The 9,356-nt window shown below is 47.0% G+C and overlaps 2 pseudogenes; both read right to left on the bottom strand.

Moving 5' to 3' along the window:
- Positions 1-2,859: 2,859 nt before the first annotated feature.
- Positions 2,860-4,058, bottom strand: LOC102986266 (60S ribosomal protein L23a-like; annotated as a pseudogene).
- Positions 4,059-6,606: 2,548 nt separating this feature from the next.
- LOC112062222 (60S ribosomal protein L23a-like) lies at positions 6,607-8,045 on the bottom strand (annotated as a pseudogene).
- Between the last annotated feature and the right edge of the window lie 1,311 nt (positions 8,046-9,356).

The following is a 9,356-nucleotide window of genomic DNA, read 5'->3' as shown; positions in this document are numbered from 1 at the left end:
GGCGTAGTGGTTGAGAGTCCGCCTGCCGATGCAGGGGACGCAGGTTCATGCCCCAGTCCGGGAAGATCCCACATGCCGCGGAGCGGCTGGGCCTGCGTATCCGGAGCCTGTGCTCCGCAACGGGAGAGGCCACAACAGTGAGAGGCCCGCGTACCACGAAAAAAAAAAAAAAAAAAAAGAAGGAATTGTCACCAGTGTCAAAGGCTGCAGAGAAGTCAGGTAGAATGAGACCGACCAAGGTTTTGCTCTCATAAACAGTAAGCATCTCCCAGGTGCCTCCTCTCCCTAGAGCATAGTGCCTCACGCTTTAAGCTGTGGAGATAGGGTTGAGATACCTCCTGCCCCCAGGGTGTTGAGAGTCCAGCAGGGGTAACTGCATGTGCCATCCCCTTCTGTGTTTTACATCCTTTTTTTTATATATACTGAAAACTTTTATATTTAGAATTAGCCAGCTGGACTCAGTTTAGATGATCCCAATTTTGTTGGCAACATCCAAAGCATCATAGTCAGGGGCCAGTCGAACATATGCCTTTTTCTCTCCATCAGGTCTGATCAGGGTGTTGACCTTGGCCACATCGATGTCATAGAGCTTCTTCACAGCCTGTTTAATCTGGTATTTGTTGGCTTTGACATCCATATTGAACGCCAATGTGTTGTTGTCTTCAATCTTCTTCATGGCTGACTAGGTGCTTGAGCCCAGACTGAAAATCCCGGAGCCATCCTTTTCTTTTTTATTTATTTTATTTATTAAAAAAAATTTTAACCAATTTTTTAAGTTGAAGTATCGTTAATTTACAATGTTGTGTTAGTTTCAGGTGTACAGCAAAGTGATTCAGATAACTATATATACATATATTCTTTTTCAGATTCTTTTCCATTATAGGTTGTTACAAGATATTGAGTATAGTTCCTGGAGCCATCCTTAAAGGTTCTCTTTTTCTCATATGTCACATGCAATCCATCATCAAATACCATTGGCTTTATCTTAAAAATATGTCCAAACTTACAGACTGGGAGAAAATATTTGCAAATGATGCAACTGACAAGGACTTAATTTCCAAAATATACAAACAGCTCACACAACTCAATAACAAAAAAACAAACAACCTGGACTTCCCTGGTGGCACAGTGGTTAAGAATCTGCCTGCCAATGCAGGGGACGTGGGTTCTATCCAGTCTGGGAACAACCCACATGCCATGGAGTAACTAAGCCCATGCACCACAGCTACTGCGCCTGTGCTCTACAGCCCGCGAGCCACAACTACTGAGCCGGTGTGCCACAACTACTGAAGCCTGCGCGCCTAGAGCCTGTGCTCTGCAACAAGAGAAGCCACCACAATGAGAAGCCCGCGCACTGCAACGAAGAGTAGCCCCTGCTCGCCACAACTAGAGAAAGCCTACGTGCAGCAACGAAGACCCAACGCAGCCAAAAATAAATTCATTAATTCATTACTTAATTTTTTAAAAATCCAGTCAAAAAATGGACAGAAGACCTAAATAGACATTTCTACAAAAAAGACATACAGATGGCCAATAGGCATATGAAAAGATGCTCAACATTGCTAATTACTAGAGAAATGCAAATCAAAACTACAGTGAGGGACTTCCCTGGTGGCACAGTGCTTGGGAGTCCGCCTGCCGATGCAGGGTTCGTGCCCCGGTCCGGGAAGATCCCACATGCCGCGGAGCTGCTGGGCCCGTGAGCCATGGCCGCTGAGCCAGCGTGTCCAGAGCCTGTGCTCCGCAACGGGAGAGGCCACAACAGTGAGAGACCCGCATACCGCAAAAAAAAAAAGTACTCTATCGGGGGACTTCCCTGGCGGTCCAATGGTTAAGAATCCACCTTCCAATGCAGGGGACGTGGGTTCGATCCCTGGTCGGAGAACTAAGATCCCACATGCCGTGGGGCAACTAAGCGCTGCAACTACTGAGCCAGCGTGCCACAACTAGAGAGCCCGTGTGCCGCAATGTGCTGCAATGAAGAGCCCACATGCCACCACAAAGATCCCACATGCTGCAACTAAGACCCGATGTAGCCAAATAAATAAATATTTTTTTAAAAATAAAATAAAGTACCCTATCAGAAGTTCCCTGGTGGCCTAGTGGTTAGGATTCTGGGCTTTCACAGCTGTGGCCCGGTTGTGGAAGATCCTGCAAGCCGCACAGCCAAAAAAAAAAAAGTTGCTTATAAAGTACCCTATTTATTTTACTTATTTATCTCTCTCCTACACTAGAATGTAGGCTCTGTGATGGCAAGAATAGTGTCTGTTTTGTTCACTGATCTGCCCTCAGCACCCAACAGTGCCTGTCACATATTAGGTGTTCAGTAAATATTTGTTGAATAAATGAATGGATTTCAGCATTGAGAGAGTGCTTACCATATGCCAGGCTCACAGAAACACAATGAAAAAGCAGCACTGTATGAAAAGGGCTATACTGAAGTGTGCATAGGTCACTAACTCTTCATGGGAGGGTAGAGAAGAACACACAGAGAAGATGCTGTTCTAGATGGGAGACACAGCATGCCCAGCGAAGCTCACTGTTGGTTCCTCTACGCAGAATGTCTATTCATCTCTGTGTCACCAAGGCCTGGAATAGTGCTAGGCACTCAATAATGCTTTCCAGAAAGCTGTATAGAGGGGTGCCATTTGGAGTTTTAGGCAGTTGTTTTTGGTTTTTTTTTTTAAAGTAAACTACCCTTTATCAGAGAGTGGAATGCAGGATGGGAGCAGGAGAAGGTGGCAGAGACTGGTCAGGGGTCAGCTCTGGCCGTCATGGTCAGTGATCTGGGCCTGTGGGAATGGAGAGGTGCTGAGGAATTCCAGGGAGAGCATCCTTTTTTTTATATATACTGAAAACTTTTATATTTAGAATTAGCCAGCTGGACTCAGTTTAGATGATCCCAATTTTGTTGGCAACATCCAAAGCATCATAGTCAGGAGCCAGTCGAACATATGCCTTTTTCTCTCCATCAGGTCTGATCAGGGTGTTGACCTTGGCCACATCGATGTCATAGAGCTTCTTCACAGCCTGTTTAATCTGGTATTTGTTGGCTTTGACATCCATATTGAACGCCAATGTGTTGTTGTCTTCAATCTTCTTCATGGCTGACTAGGTGCTTGATGATGGCATATGGTCAAGCTTGTTTCTCTGAAAGGCGCTCTTCCGAGGATATTTGGGATGCCTCCTGAGCCTCAGTGTTCTGGGCCGTTGGAAGGTAGATTACATCAGACATTCTTTTTTTGTGGCTGTGGACGTCTTTCAACACTGCTTTCTTGGCCTTTAAAGACTTTGCTTTGGCTTCAGCTTTGGGAGGGGCAGGGGCTTCCTTCTTCGCCTTCAGCGCCGTCTTCCTGAAAAGCTGTGTTTTACATTCTTATGGTTGGGTCTAAGTACCTCATGAATGATGTAGACAGTGAGTGCTGGGGAAATCTTAGAGAAGACTAATCAGCCAGGACTGGGGCAGGCTGGGAAGATGGCACGGAGGAGATAGCCTCTAAATTATACCTTAGAGGGAGATGAGGAAAGAGTACATTCCAGAGTGATGTTGGTGGGAGGCTGAGAAGGGAAACAGAGAAAAGGTGTTCTGGGAGCCTTTGGGTCACCTGGATAAAGATGTCCAGCAGGCTTGTCCTTGCACTGGCTGGAGGACAGGAGAAAGCTCAGCTCTGGAGCTATGTATTTGACTGTGAGGGATCCATAATGCTTAAAGCAGGAAGTTTCCTGTGCATCCTTTCCCTCTGAGAGGTGAAGAAATTGAGGTGCAGACAGGAAGAGCTGTCCAAATCTATTAACAGCAGACGAAAGCCCCAGGAGCTCAACCCTAGCCTCATTCCCCTTCCACTACCCCACAGCCGTTGGCCTAGAGGTCATGGGAAGCCACAAGAGAGGAGGTCTGGAAAGGGTGCTTGGAACAGTGAAAGCCAGGCCTCAGGGTAAAAGTGCATTGGGTAATGGGAGGAAGAAAAGGAACCAGAAGGGGAGAACTACCAAGAGAAGCCAAATAACACCAACAAAGGAGCCCTAGCAGACGGATCTTGAGATATTTGCACACCCATGTTCACTGCAGCATTATTCACAATGGTGAAGAAGTGAAAACCACCCAAATGTCCATCAGCAGACAAATGGATAAAGAAATTGTAGTCTATAGATACAATGGAATATTAATCAGCCTCAAAAAAGGAAGAAAATCCTGTCATATACAGCAACATGGATGAACCTTGAGGACAGTATGGTGAGTGAAATAAGCCAGTCACAAAAGGCCAAATACTATATGATTATATGAGTCACCTAAAGTAGTCAGACTAATAGACAGAAAGTTGCCAGAGGTTGGGAGGAGGAGGAGGAATGGTGTTTGATGGACATCAACTTTCAGGTTCACAAGATGAAAAAGTTCTAGAGATCTGTTATACAACGATGTGAATATAGTTAACATACTGAACTGTATGCTTAAACTGTACGGTTAAGGAGATAAATTTTATATCACCATGTGCTTTTTACCACAATTGAAAATGTAAAAAAAAATTTTTTTTGTTTTGAAGAAAAAGCCATAGTAGAAGAGAGTTGTAAGAATAGTGTGGCCAAGGTGTAAAGGCTGCACAGAAGTCAAGGCCAGTGGGGGGCTTCTGGGAAATCGTGGAGAGTCATCTGAGCAGAGAGGTGGGGGAAAAGCCAGACAGACCACAGGGCATTAAAGGGGGTGAGGGCGACACTGGCGTGGGGCAACTAAGCGCTGCAACTACTGAGCCAGCGTGCCACAACTAGAGAGCCCGTGTGCCGCAATGTGCTGCAATGAAGAGCCCACATGCCACCACAAAGATCCCACATGCTGCAACTAAGACCCGATGTAGCCAAATAAATAAATATTTTTTTAAAAATAAAATAAAGTACCCTATCAGAAGTTCCCTGGTGGCCTAGTGGTTAGGATTCTGGGCTTTCACAGCTGTGGCCCGGTTGTGGAAGATCCTGCAAGCCGCACAGCCAAAAAAAAAAAAGTTGCTTATAAAGTACCCTATTTATTTTACTTATTTATCTCTCTCCTACACTAGAATGTAGGCTCTGTGATGGCAAGAATAGTGTCTGTTTTGTTCACTGATCTGCCCTCAGCACCCAACAGTGCCTGTCACATATTAGGTGTTCAGTAAATATTTGTTGAATAAATGAATGGATTTCAGCATTGAGAGAGTGCTTACCATATGCCAGGCTCACAGAAACACAATGAAAAAGCAGCACTGTATGAAAAGGGCTATACTGAAGTGTGCATAGGTCACTAACTCTTCATGGGAGGGTAGAGAAGAACACACAGAGAAGATGCTGTTCTAGATGGGAGACACAGCATGCCCAGCGAAGCTCACTGTTGGTTCCTCTACGCAGAATGTCTATTCATCTCTGTGTCACCAAGGCCTGGAATAGTGCTAGGCACTCAATAATGCTTTCCAGAAAGCTGTATAGAGGGGTGCCATTTGGAGTTTTAGGCAGTTGTTTTTGGTTTTTTTTTTTAAAGTAAACTACCCTTTATCAGAGAGTGGAATGCAGGATGGGAGCAGGAGAAGGTGGCAGAGACTGGTCAGGGGTCAGCTCTGGCCGTCATGGTCAGTGATCTGGGCCTGTGGGAATGGAGAGGTGCTGAGGAATTCCAGGGAGAGGGAGGAGGAAGAGGAGATGAGACTGGTGGCCCACTAAATGTGGAGGGGTTGAGAGAGAAGAGATCTCAAGCTTCTTCATCGCAGTGTGGTTAACTAGCACGGGGAACAAGGGAGGGCAAGTAGGTTTGAAAGGGTTGATAAATTCAGCTGGGGACACGTTGCATTAGAAATGTTTGTGGTGTATCCAGGTGGCTGTAACCAGTAGCTAGAGGGGGAGACAGGAAGCCTGAGCTTGCAATACTCTGTCCCCCACGATACCTCTTCCCCACCCCACCCTGGGCTCTGACTGTTGCTAGTCCGTCCCTACTGCCAGATTGTGAGGGTAGGAAGCAGGTCTGATTCAGGTTTCTCCCCAGCTGTCTAGGCCAGATTCTTTTTTATTTTTGGTCGGGACGGGGGTGGGCATGCTGCGCTGGCATGCAGGATCTTAGTTCCCTGACCAGGGATCAAACCTGAGCCCCGTGCAGTGGAAGCACAGAGTCCCAACCACTGGACTGCCGGGGAAGTCCCTAGGCCAGATTCTGAACCATAGCAAGTACTTTGTGCATGTTTGCTGAATGAATAAATGGGCATCCTTGGTTGAGAGGTGAGGGTGGAAGCAATAGACATGGAAGATATTGTCCAAGGGGAATTTTCAAGGGAAATAAGAAAAGAGAAGTGCTTAAAAGACCTGAGGAGCAGTGGCCAGAGAGCTAGGAAGGTAAGCAAGAGTGCTGCAGCCAGAGACCAAGGCCTAAGTGTTACAAGAAGGAATTGTCGGACTTCCCTGGTGGCGTAGTGGTTGAGAGTCCGCCTGCCGATGCAGGGGACGCAGGTTCATGCCCCAGTCCGGGAAGATCCCACATGCCGCGGAGCGGCTGGGCCTGCGTATCCGGAGCCTGTGCTCCGCAACGGGAGAGGCCACAACAGTGAGAGGCCCGCGTACCACGAAAAAAAAAAAAAAAAAAAAGAAGGAATTGTCACCAGTGTCAAAGGCTGCAGAGAAGTCAGGTAGAATGAGACCGACCAAGGTTTTGCTCTCATAAACAGTAAGCATCTCCCAGGTGCCTCCTCTCCCTAGAGCATAGTGCCTCACGCTTTAAGCTGTGGAGATAGGGTTGAGATACCTCCTGCCCCCAGGGTGTTGAGAGTCCAGCAGGGGTAACTGCATGTGCCATCCCCTTCTGTGTTTTACATCCTTTTTTTTATATATACTGAAAACTTTTATATTTAGAATTAGCCAGCTGGACTCAGTTTAGATGATCCCAATTTTGTTGGCAACATCCAAAGCATCATAGTCAGGAGCCAGTCGAACATATGCCTTTTTCTCTCCATCAGGTCTGATCAGGGTGTTGACCTTGGCCACATCGATGTCATAGAGCTTCTTCACAGCCTGTTTAATCTGGTATTTGTTGGCTTTGACATCCATATTGAACGCCAATGTGTTGTTGTCTTCAATCTTCTTCATGGCTGACTAGGTGCTTGATGATGGCATATGGTCAAGCTTGTTTCTCTGAAAGGCGCTCTTCCGAGGATATTTGGGATGCCTCCTGAGCCTCAGTGTTCTGGGCCGTTGGAAGGTAGATTACATCAGACATTCTTTTTTTGTGGCTGTGGACGTCTTTCAACACTGCTTTCTTGGCCTTTAAAGACTTTGCTTTGGCTTCAGCTTTGGGAGGGGCAGGGGCTTCCTTCTTCGCCTTCAGCGCCGTCTTCCTGAAAAGCTGTGTTTTACATTCTTATGGTTGGGTCTAAGTACCTCATGAATGATGTAGACAGTGAGTGCTGGGGAAATCTTAGAGAAGACTAATCAGCCAGGACTGGGGCAGGCTGGGAAGATGGCACGGAGGAGATAGCCTCTAAATTATACCTTAGAGGGAGATGAGGAAAGAGTACATTCCAGAGTGATGTTGGTGGGAGGCTGAGAAGGGAAACAGAGAAAAGGTGTTCTGGGAGCCTTTGGGTCACCTGGATAAAGATGTCCAGCAGGCTTGTCCTTGCACTGGCTGGAGGACAGGAGAAAGCTCAGCTCTGGAGCTATGTATTTGACTGTGAGGGATCCATAATGCTTAAAGCAGGAAGTTTCCTGTGCATCCTTTCCCTCTGAGAGGTGAAGAAATTGAGGTGCAGACAGGAAGAGCTGTCCAAATCTATTAACAGCAGACGAAAGCCCCAGGAGCTCAACCCTAGCCTCATTCCCCTTCCACTACCCCACAGCCGTTGGCCTAGAGGTCATGGGAAGCCACAAGAGAGGAGGTCTGGAAAGGGTGCTTGGAACAGTGAAAGCCAGGCCTCAGGGTAAAAGTGCATTGGGTAATGGGAGGAAGAAAAGGAACCAGAAGGGGAGAACTACCAAGAGAAGCCAAATAACACCAACAAAGGAGCCCTAGCAGACGGATCTTGAGATATTTGCACACCCATGTTCACTGCAGCATTATTCACAATGGTGAAGAAGTGAAAACCACCCAAATGTCCATCAGCAGACAAATGGATAAAGAAATTGTAGTCTATAGATACAATGGAATATTAATCAGCCTCAAAAAAGGAAGAAAATCCTGTCATATACAGCAACATGGATGAACCTTGAGGACAGTATGGTGAGTGAAATAAGCCAGTCACAAAAGGCCAAATACTATATGATTATATGAGTCACCTAAAGTAGTCAGACTAATAGACAGAAAGTTGCCAGAGGTTGGGAGGAGGAGGAGGAATGGTGTTTGATGGACATCAACTTTCAGGTTCACAAGATGAAAAAGTTCTAGAGATCTGTTATACAACGATGTGAATATAGTTAACATACTGAACTGTATGCTTAAACTGTACGGTTAAGGAGATAAATTTTATATCACCATGTGCTTTTTACCACAATTGAAAATGTAAAAAAAAATTTTTTTTGTTTTGAAGAAAAAGCCATAGTAGAAGAGAGTTGTAAGAATAGTGTGGCCAAGGTGTAAAGGCTGCACAGAAGTCAAGGCCAGTGGGGGGCTTCTGGGAAATCGTGGAGAGTCATCTGAGCAGAGAGGTGGGGGAAAAGCCAGACAGACCACAGGGCATTAAAGGGGGTGAGGGCGACACTGGGGGTGGGGTGGGGGGCAGCAAGAACGGACCCTGCCTGGTGTTTGGTGGTAACAGGAAAGAAAGAGTTAGTGAGGGTGGAGGGGGTAGACTGAAAGGGTGGAGCTGTGGGATTATTGCTTTGTTTTCTTTTTCGGTACAGAGAGCACCTAGCACACTTGTGGGTGGAAGAAGGGAGGTTAACGAAGAGGGAGTAATAAAGTGGGGAGGGCGATGCAGGGGGTCTTGGCACAGTGCAAGGGGCAAATGCACCTGTTAGCCTTGGTTGGAGGAGGGACATGTGCCTTCGTGACCGGAGGGAGAGGGGGAAGGTGATAAGGGGGCGTGGACAGTGTTTGTCAGATATTGGGAAGGATGTGGCCAGGATGGGGGTGACTGCACAGTCTTGCTATAAATTCAATCCACCAAGAGTTGAAACCAACAGCTTGCAGTGGGAAAAGGGGGCTGAGGAGGAGTCAAGAGAAGTGTGGGACAGCTGGGGACGGCAACTGTGGGGCTGCGGCACGGGGTCCGTGATGGATGAGGTGCTGCCTGGCCGGCAGACACACAGACATGTGTTGGCCCCAAAGGCAGAGTTGCAGGCACTCTCTAGCAGTGCCTGGAGTGGAAGAAAGGGCTGTGGGGCTGGCTGGGGGCTGGGAGGCAGCTGGCAGGGCA

Source organism: Physeter macrocephalus, chromosome 4 (genome assembly GCF_002837175.3).
Source record: "Physeter macrocephalus isolate SW-GA chromosome 4, ASM283717v5, whole genome shotgun sequence".
Classification (NCBI taxonomy): Eukaryota; Metazoa; Chordata; class Mammalia; order Artiodactyla; family Physeteridae; genus Physeter; species Physeter macrocephalus.
The sequence above is the reverse complement of the archived record's forward strand: the minus strand, read 5'-3'. Positions and strand labels throughout refer to the sequence as shown.